Source organism: Salmo trutta, unplaced genomic scaffold (assembly GCF_901001165.1).
Source record: "Salmo trutta unplaced genomic scaffold, fSalTru1.1, whole genome shotgun sequence".
In the NCBI taxonomy this organism is placed as follows: Eukaryota; Metazoa; Chordata; class Actinopteri; order Salmoniformes; family Salmonidae; genus Salmo; species Salmo trutta.
In genome coordinates this window covers 1,178,996-1,196,456 of record NW_021823509.1, presented here as the reverse complement: position 1 = coordinate 1,196,456, position 17,461 = coordinate 1,178,996, and positions in this window count along the sequence as shown.

The window sequence follows — 17,461 nt, the reverse complement described above, 5'->3', positions numbered from 1 at the left end:
CCATACACTCTATATCACACCAACAGATTCATCACTTTCCCCAATACACTCTATATCACACCAACAGATTCATCACTTTAACCAATACACTCTATATCACACCAACAGATTCATCACTTTAACCAATACACTCTATATCACACCAACAGATTCATCACTTTAACCAATACACTCTATATCACACCAACAGATTCATCACTTTCCCCAATACACTCTATATCACACCAACAGATTCATCACTTTAACCAATACACTCTATATCACACCAACAGATTCATCAATTTAACCAATACACTCTTATATCACACCAACAGATTCACTCACTTTCCCAATACACCTCTATATCACACCAACATATTCATCACTTTCCCCAATACACTCTATATCACACCAACAGATTCATCACTTTAACCAATACACTCTATATCACACCCACAGATTCATCACTTTAACCAATACATCTATATCACACCAACAGATCATCACTTTAACCAATACACACTATATCACACCAACAGATTCCATCACTATCCCAATACACTCTATATCACACCAACAGATTCATCACTTTAACCCAATACACTCTATATCACACCAACAGATTCATCACTTTAACCAATAAACCTCTATATCACACCAACAGATTCATTACTTAACCAATACACTCTATATCACACCAACAGATTCATCACTTTAACCAATACACACTATATCACACCAACAGATTCATCACTTTAACCAATACACTCTATATCACACCAACAGATTCATCACTTTTAACCCCAATACACTCTATATCACACCAACAGATTCATCACTTTAACCAATACACTCTATATCACACCAACAGATTCATCACTTTAACCAATACACTCTATATCACACCAACAGATTTATCACTTTAACCAATACACTCTATATCACACCAACAGATTCATCACTTTAACCAATACACTCTATATCACACCAACAGATTCATCACTTTAACCAATACACTCTATATCACACCAACAGATTCATCACTTTCCCCAATACACTCCATATCACACCAACAGATTCATCACTTTCCCCAATACACTCTATATCACACCAACAGATTCATCACTTTAACCAATACACTCTATATCACACCAACAGATTCATCACTTTAACCAATACACTCTATATCACACCAACAGATTCATCACTTTAACCAATACACTCTATATCACACCAACAGATTCATCACTTTAACCAATACACTCTATATCACACCAACAGATTCATCACTTTCCCCAATACACTCTATATCACACCAACAGATTCATCACTTTAACCAATACACTCTATATCACACCAACAGATTCATCAATTTAACCAATACACTCTATATCACACCAACAGATTCATCACTTTCCCCAATACACTCTATATCACACCAACATATTCATCACTTTCCCCAATACACTCTATATCACACCAACAGATTCATCACTTTAACCAATACACTCTATATCACACCAACAGATTCATCACTTTAACCAATACACTCTATATCACACCAACAGATTCATCACTTTAACCAATACACACTATATCACACCAACAGATTCATCACTATCCCCAATACACTCTATATCACACCAACAGATTCATCACTTTAACCAATACACTCTATATCACACCAACAGATTCATCACTTTAACCAATAAACTCTATATCACACCAACAGATTCATTACTTTAACCAATACACTCTATATCACACCAACAGATTCATCACTTTAACCAATACACACTATATCACACCAACAGATTCATCACTTTTCCCAATACACTCTATATCACACCAACAGATTCATCACTTTAACCAATACACTCTATATCACACCAACAGATTTATCACTTTAACCAATACACTCTATATCACACCAACAGATTCATCACTTTAACCAATACACTCTATATCACACCCACAGATTCATTACTTTAACCAATACACTCTATATCACACCAACAGATTCATCACTTTAACCAATACACACTATATCACACCAACAGATTCATCACTTTTCCCAATACACTCTATATCACACCAACAGATTCATCACTTTAACCAATACACTCTATATCACACCAACAGATTTATCACTTTAACCAATACACTCTATATCAAACCAACAGATTCATCACTTTCCCCAATACACTCTATATCAATACCAACAGATTCATCACTTTAACCAATACACTCTATATCACACCAACAGATTCATCACTTTCCCCAATACACTCTATTCACACCAACAGATTCATTACTTTAACCAACACACTCTATATCACACCAACAGATTCATCACTTTAACCAATACACTCTATATCACACCAACAGATTCATCACTTTAACCAATACACTCTATATCACACCAACAGATTCATCACTTTAACCAATACACTCAATATCACACCAACAGATTCATCACTTTCCCCAATACACTCTATATCACACCAACAGATTCATTACTTTAACCAACACACTCTATATCACACCAACAGATTAATCACTTTAACCAATACACTCTATATCACACCAACAGATTCATCACTTTCCCCAATACACTCTATATCACACATTTACAGATTCATCACTTTAACCAATACACTCTATATCACACCAACAGATTCATCACTTTAACCAATACACTCTATATCACAATAACAGATTCATCACTTTAACCAATACACTCTATATCACACCAACAGATTCATCACTTTCCCCAATACACTCTATATCACACCAACAGATTCATCACTTTAACCAATACACTCAATATCACACCAACAGATTCATCACTTTAACCAATACACTCTATATCACACCAACAGATTCATCACTTTAACCAATACACTCTATATCACAACAAAAGATTCATCACTTTAACCAATACACTCTATATCACACCAACAGATTCATCACTTTAACCAATACACTCTATATCACACCAACAGATTCATCACTTTAACCAATACACTCTATATCACACCAACAGATTCATCACTTTAACCAATACACTCTATATCACACCAACAGATTCATCACTTTAACAAATGCACTCTATATCACACCAACAGATTCATCACTTTAACCAATACACTCCATATCACACCAACAGATTCATCACTTTCCCCAATACACTCTATATCACACCAACAGATTCATCACTTTAACCAATACACTCTATATCACACCAACAGATTCATCACTTTAACCAATACACTCTATATCACACCAACAGATTCATCACTTTAACCAATACACTCTATATCACACCAACAGATTCATCACTTTCCCCCAATACACTCTATATCACACCAACAGATTCATCACTTAACCAATACACTCTATATCACACCAACAGATTCATCAATTTAACCAATACACTCTATATCACACCAACAGATTCATCACTTTCCCCAATACACTCTATATCACACCAACATATTCATCACTTTCCCCAATACACTCTATATCACACCAACAGATTCATCACTTTAACCAATACACTCTATATCACACCAACAGATTCATCACTTTAACCAATACACTCTATATCACACCAACAGATTCATCACTTTAACCAATACACACTATATCACACCAACAGATTCATCACTATCCCCAATACACTCTATATCACACCAACAGATTCATCACTTTAACCAATACACTCTATATCACACCAACAGATTCATCACTTTAACCAATAAACTCTATATCACACCAACAGATTCATCACTTTAACCAATACACTCTATATCACACCAACAGATTCATTACTTTAACCAATACACTCTATATCACACCAACAGATTCATCACTTTAACCAATACACACTATATCACACCAACAGATTCATCACTTTTCCCAATACACTCTATATCACACCAACAGATTCATCACTTTAACCAATACACTCTATATCACACCAACAGATTTATCACTTTAACCAATACACTCTATATCACACCAACAGATTCATCACTTTAACCAATACACTCTATATCACACCCACAGATTCATTACTTTAACCAATACACTCTATATCACACCAACAGATTCATCACTTTAACCACTACACACTATATCACACCAACAGATTCATCACTTTTCCCAATACACTCTATATCACACCAACAGATTCATCACTTTAACCAATACACTCTATATCACACCAACAGATTTATCACTTTAACCAATACACTCTATATCAAACCAACAGATTCATCACTTTCCCCAATACACTCTATATCACACCAACAGATTCATCACTTTAACCAATACACTCTATATCACACCAACAGATTCATCACTTTCCCCAATACACTCTATATCACACCAACAGATTCATCACTTTAACCAATACACTCCATATCACACCAACAGATTCATCACTTTCCCCAATACACTCTATATCACACCAACAGATTAATCACTTTAACCAATACACTCTATATCACACCAACAGATTCATCACTTTAACCAATACACTCTATATCACACCAACAGATTCATCACTTTCCCCAATACACTCTATATCACACCAACAGATTCATCACTTTAACCAATACACTCAATATCACAATAACAGATTCATCACTTTAACCAATACACTCTATATCACACCAACAGATTCATCACTTTAACAAATACACTCTATATCACACCAACAGATTCATCACTTTAACCAATACACTCTATATCACACCAGGGGATTCATCACTTTCCCCAATACACTCTATATCACACCAACAGATTCACCACTTTAACCAATACACTCTATATCACACCAACAGATTCATCACTTTAACCAATACACTCTATATCACACCAACAGATTCATCACTTTAACCAATACACACTATATCACACCAACAGATTCATCACTTTTCCCAATACACTCTATATCACACCAACAGATTCATCACTTTAACCAATACACTCTATATCACACCAACAGATTCATCACTTTCCCCAATACACTCTATATCACACCAACAGATTCATCACTTTAACAAATACACTCTATATCACACCAACAGATTCATCACTTTAACCAATACACTCCATATCACACCAACAGATTCATCACTTTCCCCAATACACTCTATATCACACCAACAGATTCATCACTTTCCCCAATACACTCTATATCACACCAACAGATTAATCACTTTAACCAATACACTCTATATCACACCAACAGATTCATCACTTAAACCAATACACTCTATATCACACCAACAGATTCATCACTTTCCCCAATACACTCTATATCACACCAACAGATTCATCACTTTAACCAATACACTCTATATCACACCAACAGATTCATCACTTTAACCAATACACTCCATATCACACCAACAGATTTATCACTTTAACCAATACACTCTATATCACACCAAGAGATTCATCACTTTCCCCAATACACTCTATATCACACCAACAGATTTTGTATTCTGCTGTCAACAGAAAATAATGAATTAAGACCAGAGGAGCCTACGAGACCCAGAACAAGACTCAAATCACAAGACCTAGACCACAATATCAAGTCCTTCATCTCTGCTCCGTCTGAACCCCTATTTATCCAGAAGCAACAGCCACACTCTGTCCTCCTCTCCCCTAGCTGTCTGGAGTTACAGACAGACTGACACACTCTGTCCTCCTCTCCCCTAGCTGTCTGGAGTTACAGACAGACCGACACACTCTGTCCTCCTCTCCCCTAGCTGTCTGGAGTTACAGACAGACCGACACACTCTGTCCTCCTCTCCCCTAGCTGTCTGGAGTTACAGACAGACTGACACACTCTGTCCTCCTCTCCCCTAGCTGTCTGGAGTTACAGACAGACTGACACACTCTGTCCTCCTCTCCCCTAGCTGTCTGGAGTTACAGACAGACTGACACACTCTGTCCTCCTCTCCCCTAGCTGTCTGGAGTTACAGACAGACTGACACACTCTGTCCTCCTCTCCCCTAGCTGTCTGGAGTTAGAGACAGACTGACACACTCTGTCCTCCTCTCCCCTAGCTGTCTGGAGTTACAGACAGACTGACACACTCCGTCCTCCTCTCCCCTAGCTGTCTGGAGTTACAGACAGACTGACACACTCCGTCCTCCTCTCCCCTAGCTGTCTGGAGTTACAGACAGACTGACACACTCTGTCCTCCTCTCCCCTAGCTGTCTGGAGTTACAGACAGACTGACACACTCTGTCCTCCTCTCCCCTAGCTGTCTGGAGTTACAGACAGACTGACACACTCTGTCCTCCTCTCCCCTAGCTGTCTGGAGTTACAGACAGACTGACACACTCCGTCATCCTCTCCCCTAGCTGTCTGGAGTTACAGACAGACTGACACACTCCGTCCTCCTCTCCCCTAGCTGTCTGGAGTTACAGACAGACTGACACACTCTGTCCTCCTCTCCCCTAGCTGTCTGGAGTTACAGACAGACTGACACACTCTGTCCTCCTCTCCCCTAGCTGTCTGGAGTTACAGACAGACTGACACACTCTGTCCTCCTCTCCCCTAGCTGTCTGGAGTTACAGACAGACTGACACACTCTGTCCTCCTCTCCCCTAGCTGTCTGGAGTTACAGACAGACTGACACACTCTGTCCTCCTCTCCCCTAGCTGTCTGGAGTTACAGACAGACTGACACACTCTGTCCACCTCTCCCCTAGCTGTCTGGAGTTACAGACAGACTGACACACTCTGTCCTCCTCTCCCCTAGCTGTCTGGAGTTACAGACAGACTGACACACTCTGTCCTCCTCTCCCCTAGCTGTCTGGAGTTACAGACAGACCGACACACTCTGTCCTCCTCTCCCCTAGCTGTCTGGAGTTACAGACAGACTGACACACTGGTACAATACAAGCAAATAAACATTTGTTGATCAGATAAGAATTCATTTGTGCAGGCAGCTTTATTATTGTGGCTGTGGCAGACACACACAACACTGCACTACACACACACACACACACACACACACACACTCGAGCAGTGTAACACACACATACACCAGACAGACACACGGATACACAGACACACACACAGGAACAGACACACTCTAGACAAGCAACCACACACACACACACACACACACACACACACACACACACACACACACACACACACACACACACACCAAACGGACAGCACGTGTTAGCTGTTAGAATTAGGGACCTCTCTCTCTCATCTGTCATTCTGCGGTTTGGGGACGTGTGTGTGTGTGTGTGTGTGTGTGTGTGTGTGTGTGTGTGTGTGTGTGTGTGTGTGTGTGTGTGTGTGTGTGTGTGTGTGTGTGTGTGTGTGTGTGTGTGTGTGTGTGTGTGTGTCTGTGTGTGTGTGTGTGTGTGTGTACATGCTCTATGCGTGAGTGTGCACTGATAAATACCACTGTGCTCTGAAAGGAGGGCAGAAGAAAAAGCAGGTGAGCGAGAGTGTGTGTGTGTTAGTGTGTGTGTGTGTGTGTGTGTGTGTCTGTCCATTAGTCTGTGTAACCTGTCAGGCCATCTCCAGTAATAGCATCATTACTGACATCCTGACTTTATTGGATCGGCTGGCTAGCTGCTCTTTAGAGACCACTGCCCCTCGGCCACTGACATCACACACGTCACATGTACATACAGATATGTGTCACACACAATCACACACTGCCCAACTACCCTCACACACACAGCCTAACCCCTTACACACACACACCAGCCTCAGCACCGACCAGATGCATGGGTTCAGGGCTGGATCAGAGTGGAGTTGAGATGTCATTCAAATGCAGGTCGTGTTTAATAAGGCCCTTATAACAAGCTGTGGACCACTAGTGACTCATGTCCACACACACATATTCATGGCCAGTAGCTGTGGATCTGATCTGCCCACGTAGAAATAAGTATGAATGAAAGAGCCTCATAGCTATAGTTAGGACTCATAGAGCTGAATACAAAGAGATGGAGAGAGAGAGAGATAAACTCCCATATCTACTGGGTGAAATACCACAGTGTGACATCACAGCAGCAAGATTTGTGACCTGTTGCCACAAGAAAAGGGCAACCAGTGAAGAACAAACACCATTGTAAATACAACCCACATATATGCTTATTTATTTTCCCTTGTGTACTTTAACCATTGGTACATTGTTACAACACTGTATATATACATAATATGACATTTGTAATGTCTTTATTCTTTTGAAACTTCTGTATGTGTAATGTTTACTGTTAATTTTTATTGTTTATTTCACTTTTGTATATTATCTACTTCACTTGCTTTGGCGATGTTAACATATGCCAATAAAGCCCCTTGAATTGAATTGAAATTGAATTTTGAGAGAGAGAGAGAGAGAGAGAGAGAGAGAGAGAGAGAGAGAGAGAGAGGAAGAGAGAGAGTGAAGTACTAGCAGAGAAAAGAATGGAGAGATAATAACATATTATCAGGAGCTTTTGTGTATCAAGATTTCATTCAGTTTCTATTTAGCTGAGAATGGTGGTGATGATGATGATACACAAATTGTACAAGTCATTGTAAAATAAACCGAACAATCACCAGCTGGCATTGGAGAATGCAACAGTCTTCCGGGAAAAGACTCCTTCTATCTGGAGTCAAATCAAACTGTCATTTAGGGTCCATTGGTTTGCTGGTGACATAGTATCACTCATTATTACTATCGTTGCTACACTCATCCGTCATGTTGTGCAAACGGTGTCTGCCCCGGTAATAACCCAACCCGGGGAGATAACAGCTAACGGGTGCATGAGCCCCGGTCCCGGTACACAGATGGCGACGATCAATATTCCGTGGCGGTAATGTCTGTCTGACGGTCGATGCCGCCGAGGTGACAGCGAGTCACGAGCGGGGACCCCAGGTTTCGCCAGTCACTGCATGCACGTTTGCAAGATTATAAATCAAGCCGTGAAGGCGCGAGCTACCCCCGGTGTCAGTCGGTCTTTGTCTTTCTCTCTCTATCTCTCTCTCTCTCTCTCTCTCTCTGTCACATACACACAGTCACACAAAGAATATAGTCACTTCGGGCAAAATGAATTGAGCCGATGAAGCGCTCATTTGGAACGCTTACCAATAAATCGATATTCATATTAGCCTCCGAAAACCCATTATTATTACAATTATAAACGGGTGAATCCATGTGTGAATAAACTATATTTTGGAGGGGGTGTAGGCTAAAGACACACGTCAATCACGAAGCCACACACACACACACACACGCCACATGCGGCTCGTGCAGCCAGCCCGAGAGACGCATCTGCCTCAGCTTTGGCACCAGACACAGTTCTGCTCACAACACCAACCGTCCCGTCCCAGAACCCTTTGCATCACTGTGGGAGCGTGTAGGTCCATTTAGACTACACCCAGTCCAGACACCCCTGGCTTGGAGCAACTAATCCCCTACCCGTCCAAACGTTACCAACAGCTGGCTTTCAAACCGGCGATTGAAACCTTTCTTTCTACCAGTTAAATACACACACAGGCATGTGGTAACCAACTGCTTTCCATCAGCTTGATTTAAATCCGCAATAGGCTAAAAACCCCTCAATGTTCTTCTAAGCTACTGACCCAAACGGATCATGTTTGAGTGGACCAGTCCCTTCTCATGCTGTCAGAATCTTCCACCAGCAACCAATTAGCGCTCCACACACACCGCAGCGAGAGGAAGCTGTTGAAAACCCAGCTGCTATGAGAGCTCAGTCAAAGCACACAGCGCAGCACCTTCTTTTCCAAATGCAGGTGTTCGTTTCGCAGCGGCTGAGAATCACTTTCAAACAATATATTCCACACCAAAACCCGTCAACTGGGAATGTTTTAACGCTATTCAACTACCCCTTGAAAAGAGGCTGATATTGTCATTTAAACACATACATTGGAGATAGCCTACCTTTAAATCGCGGTTTCCATTAGAAACGTAGTCTATGATCCGTTCTGCAGCGTTTTAAAAAGGCAGTTAATTATCCCGTGACAGCACGGTGTGCTCAAGCTCGGAAGGCGCGAGGGAGAGAGTGAGAGAGAGAGAGAGAGAGAGCCAGGAGTGAGTGGGAAGCGCAAGAGAGGGGGAGAGGGAGTGAGGAAGAAGGGAGAGAGCGAGAGATGGCTCGAGTAAGGAGGAGAGGAGAGACCGAGACACTATTGAATAAGGTGGATCGCCAACCACTCCCGTTGTGATAAGACTCTAGAAGACCTTTGGACTGATGGAATCACATTGTGTCATGAAATAACGGTAACCATTATCTCTGTATGTAGACTATAGCATACTCACAGGGCACACCCCGTCATTTCAACGTGGATAACTGGGTCATATTTGGTTGAGACGTTGATCAATGAGATTACAACCTATATTCACCCCCCCAAAAAAATCCAATGTGTTATCGCCATGCTTTCAAACAGCACAACCACGTTCCCTTTTGGAAAAACAATGTCGGATTCATGGTTTAGTTGTCACCCAAATGTCTATCAGTTCACTTTTAACCATTTAAAAGCACAGCAAAGTTCGAACGGGAATAAATCCAATGTCAGATGTGTTTATTTATACAACAGATGAACGTGTTACCACTGTGCTTCATCTAATAGCACAACCAAACGGCCTGGATTATAGTTCAAATTACATTCAAAGTACATGTTGCAAGTGATACATGTTGTTCGAGATTCTGCGCAGATTATTATAGCAATTGTGAAGATCTCCACAGACCTGTGACGACCTATCCATGCTGTCTCGAACACGCTGGCTTTATATGATTACATAAGAATACATGTATAGTTACAGTAGCCTCACAATGTGGCCGTAGATAAGTTACTCGTTTTAAGATTGAATGTTACATTAGTTAGATTGCTTTAATTTTAGGCTATTGACTATATTACAACATAATATTGAATTGTGTTTGGTTGACAACGCAACCTATTATCAACATTTAAATGAGATGTGTCTACTGCTTGGATAGTCTGTCTTTAATTCCAGCTGATCTACAAATCAGTAAGTTACATGTTGGATTCACATCTGTAAAACAACCAAACACAACCAAACACATTTCTATATCACTATCAATATTATTTGAATTCTAAATTGAATCGATACAATAGCTGTTGATGACTTCCCAAATGTTAAGTAGGCCTAAATATCATCACTGATGTTATATGATTGGTAAGGTATGGGGACATTTAATTTGCTCTGTTAAACCTAGCCTCTGGAATGACTTCGATAGCAACAGTCAATCTATTTTTAAGTGGAGCTCTCTCAGAAATCATTCTCACAATACCACATTGGTAATAGTCAGCGAAAACATCATAGCTGAGCAGGGCTGGGTGTGGTTAAAACCCTGGATGGAAGACCAATGGGTGGCTGTAGATAGATCAATTCTCCAGTAGGAGGTGCTGCCCAGATTTATTTCCCACTAGTGGATTTGAAGTTGAAGATCTGACTTTGTTTTAAAGATACAAATTCAACATATTTTATACAAGGTTTGTCTATGTTGAAATGTGGTTACCATGATGACATAATGCTGTGGTTGAAATGTCACCCTCAAAACAACAGTTTATATTGATAGCTTTTTTCAAATCCAATGTATTTTCCATGTAGATTCCACATCACAATATATTGACAGATTATGTTGAAACAACATTGATTCAACCAGTTTGTGTCCAGTGGATATTGCTTACTGTTCTCTATATATTAACACATGTTATATATATACAGTAGCCTAGGTATCTAAAGGCTGTGTAGCTTACTGCTATGTTCAATTAATTAGGACTAGTTTGTTAGCAGGCCAAAGAGCCAATCCAAAATGTTCACTTCTGAGCCTAGTATCACAATAATATAAACCCTACCGGGATGGCAACCCATTTGTACCCGCTTGTCAGATCACTCATTTGGGTACTGAAGTGCCTTTGACTCTCTATAATATCATCCACCATCGGTTGCGTGGGAGCTTCACAGTGCCTTCCTGAATGAACCCTGATGCACAGCTGTTTCCAACTCCGGGCACGTAGCACAGTTCTACCAGGCAAGGCAGCCCCCCCCCCCCCCCCCCCCCCCCCCCCCCCCCCGCCACCCCCACCCCTCCCCCCTCCCAGGTTGACGTCACAGTATTGTTGAGAAGCGTGAGAGGCTTTCCTTTTCAAAAAGGAAACAAACTGTGTGACTATATGGGTATTTAATAACATCTTCACAGAGCTCCTTTATCCTGTGTGTGTGTGTGTGTGTGTGTGTGTGTGTGTGTGTGTGTGTGTGTGTGTGTGTGTGTGTGTGTGCGCTCGCACGTGCGCATGTGTGTGTGAGAGAGAGAGATAGATATATAATGCTCCCCACATGTGAACCACCTTTGTCCAGTCAGCTCATCTCTCAGGAGCCTCCAGGAGTGTGTTTGTGTGTGTTCCCCTGAACATGTTCCTATGCAGGCCTGTAGTTATGTCCAGCAGCCATCCTGCCCTAAACCGGATGGTTAATCTAGTGATTGATCAGGAGGCCTGTGGCCACAAAAACACATACATTGGAGCCCGGAGACAAATAACAAAACCCAGGAAGAAGGATGGCGTTTTCCCGACACACAGACACCTCCACGGGGGTCGATGTGCCAATGAGGTCCCTGGTCATCCATCCTCTGTGTGTCTCTGTGTGTGTGTGTGTGTGTGTGTACCTGCAGGCCTGCATGTGTGTGTATAGATAAAGGTCCTAGCCTTTACACACTGACATATCCTGTGGGTCGATCTCTATCCAGGGTGGGTCCTGGAGCTCCCAGTCCACCTCCCAGTCATCCATGTTATTGGTAAAGAGCTCACCTCCCCTGGCTCTGGTCCTGGGGATCATCTGGCTGATGTTAAAGGATTCTATGAATACTGCACTACAATGCATTCAGAGGACCACCACACATACACACATTAATACATTCAGAGAGGAACACAGACACAGTGTCCACACCTCCTCCTCCTGCCTCTGTTTTCTTTGTTTACGGACTGCTGCAACAACGGTAGCAATCTTCGGCTCTTATTCAGAAGTCTCTTGTCTATTGTTTTCAATTCAATTCAAGGGGCTTTATTGGCATGGGAAACGTGTTAACATTGCCAAAGCAAGTGAAATAAACAATAAACAAAACAAAAAAACTACAGAAAAGTCTGTGCCTCTTTCTCTCTCTCTCTCTCTCTCTCTCTCTCTCTCCTCCTCTGCTTTTCTTGTGTCAGCCTAAACGACTCGGAGGAAGAAACAGCTACAGAAAGCCAACAGCAGAGATCATTAAAAGAGCTGATATAATATCCTATGAATTCACAAACTGCACTCTGTAGTCCACACCGTTGGCAAAATCCCCCTCTAGGGGTGAATAGAAGACGGCGCTGCAGGGGATAACGGCTGTTTATACAGGCTCCTGACCAATTCTACTGTTGTGTGGTGTAATGTACATAATGTCTCCGCCTTCATTTCCTATGACCGAAAATGGCTTCTGGATATCAGAACAGTGATCACTAACTTACATTTGTATGAAGATTTCTACTTCGAGTCGGCAGCTCAGGACGTCCTGCTTACTCCGGACCAGGCCCTAATCCCCGGGACTCGAAAGAGGAAGCGCGGCGAAAAAGAGGCAGGCGAGGCGGCCTCTTAACGAGATTACTTCGGCGAATAAATCGACCACCATTGCCCTCTGTTCTGTTGGCGAATGTGCAGTCCCTGGAGAACAAACTGGATGAACTCCATTCAAGACTATCCTACAGTATCAACGGGACCTGAAAAACTGTAATATTCTTTGTTTCTCTGAATCTTGGCTGAACAAGGGCATGGAAAATATATACACTGCCGGTCAAAAGTTTTAGAACACCAACTCATTCAAGGGTTTTTCTTTATTTGTACTATTTTCTACATTGTAGAAAAGTAGTGAAGACATCAAAACTCTGAAATAACACATATGGAATCATGTAGTAACCAGAGAAGTGTTAAACAAATCTTTATATATTTTATATTTGAGACTCTTCAAATAGCCACCCTTTGCCTTGATGGCAGCTTTGCACACTCTTGGCATGTTGTTTAATGTTTACCTCTCTTGGGTAGGGGGCAGTATTTTGATGTCCGGATGAAAAGCATGCCCAAAGTAAAATGCCTGTTACTCAGGCCCAGAAGCTAGGATATGCACATTTGTAGATTTGGATAGAAAACACTCTAAAGTTTCTAAAACTGTTAAAATAATGTCTGTGAGTATAACAGAACTGATATGGCAGGCAAAACCCTGAGGACAAACCATCCCCCCCAAATAAATTCAGCCTACCTCTATTTTCAATGGCTGTCACTTTTATTATAAGGCCAAGTCCTCCCAGATTGCAGTTCCTAGGGCTTCCACTAGATGTCAACAGTCTTTAGAAAGAGTTTCAGGCTGGTTTTTGGAAAAATGAGCCAGAAATTGTAGTTTTTCTAGGTGGCTCCCATTTTGGCTGTAGTGTTACCAAGCGCGTGGAAGAGAGCGCATACCACACTCTGCCCATAAGAAGTTAAGGAAGTCTCAAGTTTTTGCTCGCCTGAGTTAAATTACCTCATGATAAGCTGCAGACCATAATATTTACCAAGAGCGCATTCATCTATATTTTTTCCAGAGCTGTCTATTTACCACCACAAACTGATGCTGGCCCTAAGACCGCACGCAATGAGCTGTATAGGGCCATAAGCAAACAAGAACATGCACATCCAGAGGCCTGTAAGGGCTGTCTGAAGAGAGAGTGGACCAAAACGCAGCGGAGTTAGTGTTCATCATATTTCATTATAAAATGGAACACTATACAAATACAAAATAAGAAACTGACAGCCAACAATCCTGTCAGGTGAAACACTGAACAGAAACAATTACCCACAAAACCCCAACGGAAAAACATGCACTTATGTGTGACTCCCAATTAACCAGAACGAACTTCAGCTGTGCCTGATTGGGAGCCACACACGGCCCAAAACAAAGAAATACAAAAACATAGAAAAAGAACATAGAATGCCCACCCAATGTAACACCCTGGCCTAACCAAAATAAAGAACAAAAAACCCCTCTCTATGGCCAGGGTGTTACAAGGCCGGTGATTTTAAAGCCGTTTTCCCCTCATTTTTACCAGCATGTCACCTGTGCAACTACAGGTGACAAAACTCTTGATCACCTTTACTCCTCACACAGAGACCCATACAAGGCTGTTCCTCACCATCCATATGGCAAATCTGACCATAACTATCCTCCTGTTCACAAGAAAAAAAATCTAACAGGAAGTACCAGTGACGCACTCAATAAGGAAGTGGTCCAATGAAGCAGATGCTAAGTTACAGGACAGTTCCGGGATTCATCCGATAGCATTGAGGAGTTTCCCAAATCAGTCACCGGCTTCTTTAATAAGTGCGTCAACGACATTGTCCCCACAGTGACCATACGTATGTACATACCCCAAACAGAAGCCATGGATTACAGGCTACATCCAAACTGGGCTAAAGGCTAGAACTGCCACTTTCAAGGAGCAGGACACTAATCCGGATGCTTATAAGAAACCTCCGACGAGCCATCAAACAGGAAAAACGTCAATAAAGGACTAAGATCCAATCTTACTACGCCGGCCCTGAAGCTCGTCGGATGTGTCAGGGCTTCCAAACTATCACAGATTATCAAGGGAAACCCAGGCTACAAGTCAAGCTAAATGCCTTCTATGCTCGCTTTGGGGCAAGCAACACTAAACCATGCATGAGAGTACCAGCTGTTGCGGACGACTGTATGATTTCGCTCTCTGTAGCCGATGTGAGTAAGACTTTTAACTTTTAAACAGGTTAACATTCACATGGCCGCGGGGCCTGATGGATTACCAGAACGCGTACTCAGAGCATACTCTGGTCAGTTGGCAAGTGTTTTCACTGACATGTTAAACCTCTCCCTGACCCTGTCTGTAACACATGCTTGTTTCAAGCAGACCACCATAGTCCTTGTGCCCAAGAACGCAAAGGTAACCTGTCTAAATGACTATCGCCCCGTAGCACATACATCTATAGCCATGAAATGCTTTGAAAGACTGGTCATGGCTCACATCAACACCATCATGACACCCTGGACCCACTCCAATTCGCATACCACTCCAACAGATCCACAGATGACACAATCTCTATTGTACTCCACACTGCCCTCTCCCACTTGGATAAGAGGAACACCTATGTGAGAATGTTGTTCATTGACTACAGCTCAGCATTCAACACCATAGTGCCCTATACGCTCATCACTAAGCTAAGGACCCTGGGTCTGAACACCTCCCTCTGCGACTGGATCCTGGACTTCCTGAGGGGCCAACCCCAGATGGTGAGGGTAGACAACAACATATCTGCCACGCTGACCCTCAACATGGGGGTCCCCTCAGGGGTGCGTGCTTAGTCCCCTCCTGTACTCCCTGTTCAACCATCACTGTGTGGCCGCTCACGACTCCAACACCACTGCTGACGAAACAACGGTGGTAGGTCTGATCACCGACAACGATGAGACAGCCTATAGGGAGGAGGTCAGAGACCTGGCAGTGTGATACCAGGACAACAACCTCTCCCTAAAAGTCAGCAAGACAGAGGAGATGAATGTGGATCACAGGAAACGGAAAGCCGAGCACGCCCCCATCCATATCGACAGGGCTGCAGTGGAGCGGGTCGAGAGCTTCAAGATCCTCGGGGTCCAAATCACTAATTACTTAAAATGATCCACACACATGTGCACAGTCATGAAGAAGGCGCGACAGCACCTCTTTTCCCTTAGGAGGTTGAAAAGCATTGGCATGGGGCCTCAAACCCTCAAAAAAGCTCTACAGCTGTACAATTGAGAATCTTGTCTGGCTGCATTACTGCTTGGTATGGCAATAGCATCGTCATTTATCGCATGGCGCTACAGAGGGTGGTGCGGACAGCCCAGCACATTACTGGGGCCAAGCTCCCTGCCATCCATGACCTCTATATCAGCCGGTGTGAAATGCCCAGAAAATCGTTACAGACTCCAAACACCCATGTCATAGACTGTTCTCTCTGTTTCCGCATGGCAAGCGGTACCAGTGCATCAAGAGCTTTAAGTTCCTCGGTGTCCACATCAATTAGGAATTAACATGGTCCACACACACCAACACAGTCAGGAAGAAGGCACGACAATGCCTCTTTCCCCTTAGGAGGCTGAAAAGATTTGGCATGGTCCCTCAGATCCTCAAAGTAGTGCGTGTGGCCCAGTTCATCAACAGGGCCAAGCTCACTGCCATCCAGGATCTCTATACCAGGCAGTGTCAGATGAGGGCCATAGAAATTGTCAAAGACTCCGGACACCCAAGGCATAGACTGTTCTCTCTCCGCAATGCAAGCGGTACCAATGCACCAAGTCTGGGAAAAACAGGACCCTAAACAGCTTCTACCCCAAAGCCATAAGGCTGTCTCAGCCTCCAGTATTTATGCTGCAATAGTTTATGTGTCGGGGGGC